Genomic DNA, 1,663 nt, shown 5'->3' on the forward strand with positions numbered 1-1,663 from the left:
GGGGCCGGGGCGTTGCCCGTGTGGGGAAGGAGCCGGGTCAGCGGCGGCGGGGCCGGTGGGACGTGGCATGCGGACGCGCGGCCCAGGGAGGCCGCTCTTCTTACCCGCGTTAGGTGCAACCTTTTGGCGGGTCCTTGGCAAACTGTCCGCGCGGCTTTGGCCCCGCAAATCTCGGGCACCTGCCGAGTACTTCACTGCCCCTGAGAAACGCAGTCACTGACTTTGTGACTCGACTCAAAACAGGGGCATCACCGGGTATTTCCTGAGCCTTGACACGACTTGCCTCGAGACGTCAACTTACGGATGTTGATAGCAGATGTTTTGCTTCTCGGCTTCTTGAAGGCTCATAATGGTTTCTTAACCTGGCAGGGGCAATACCATGTATCTGTCTCCAGTTTTCCTGAACCGCCTCGCAGGAGAGCTGCTCTCACGGCGTGGTTCAGGACCCGCCGAGGTGCAGTGGCTTGAAGCCCAGTTTATGGAAATGGGAGTCTTTTCCCTAGCTTGCTCCAAGGGCCTTATGGCTGAGGGCAAGCAAAACCTGGGGGTATCCGAACCCCAAGCCTCCGGGCTTGGGTCTGCAAGTAGGATACCTGCTAAAGGTTTTGGAAACCTCTGAAGCCCCAGGTGTGGGTGGAGGATGTTTGCCAGTAGTAGGGCCACTTACGGCTCTGGACTCTTGAATTTGGAACTAGTTTTGGTTAACTTGGCCTTGGATACAAATTAAATTTAAAAAAAAAGCATATATTTTTCCAGTATGGTGTGATTAGAGGGAATTCCAAGATCCAGGAAATCATTATGGAGTTTGATTTAATCTTCTAAGTAAATGGATAGGAGTCTTTCCATTACCTTCAGTCAACTTTGGATTAAATCTTAAGTAGTTTTGCCCCTCCTCCCCCCCAAATTTGTGCAGCAGTGTGCAGCTGTTTTCTCTTTGCTGTGACACCCTTTTAAATAGAATAACAGTCTCCAGTACTGGTTGCTAGCAGTAGAAACAGTCTCTCTAGCTGAACTGCTTCACTGCTATTTACTATGCCTGGCACACGAGCAAAGCGTATGACCAAACTGCTCTAGTATACTAAGTGCTTCATGACATTATGTTGTGATTTCAGTGTTATGTTAAAACATTGGTGGAAAGTTTTGGCAGCAGAGATGCAGGGACAGAGTGCTAGTTGCAAAGCAAATCAGGAAGATGTTGCATATTAAAAGAAAGGACTTTTTTCAAGATACTTGTTCTCTGGAAGAAGATTGTGCAGTCCAGAATTTATCCTTTAGGAGTCTGTTCCATGATGGTAGCAATTAAAGGGCTCCGAGTACAACAACAGTTTGTATATGTATAGTGTTTTTCATTTAAGGATTTCAAAATGCTTTGCACACATGAATGAGTTAACTTCCCCGTCACAGGTAAGAGTGGGAAAATTTAAGTATTCCCAATTTGCAGACAAAATAAAAACAGTGATAGGGCTTGCTCAAGTTCACACCAGAAGTCCATGCCAGAGGGATACAGCCAAAAATTATCATTTGTCCTCTATGTCTAAGGACTTGTATATACTATACAAGCTATACTGGTCCCTGCTCAAGGCACAATTACCCCTACCAAAACTGGCCTATACAAGTGTTTGTCTATTCTTAAAACTACCAAACAACCCTGTCACACAACTAC

The sequence above is a fragment of the Alligator sinensis genome, unplaced genomic scaffold (assembly GCF_000455745.1).
Source record: "Alligator sinensis unplaced genomic scaffold, ASM45574v1 scaffold216_1, whole genome shotgun sequence".
Lineage (NCBI taxonomy): Eukaryota > Metazoa > Chordata > Crocodylia > Alligatoridae > Alligator > Alligator sinensis.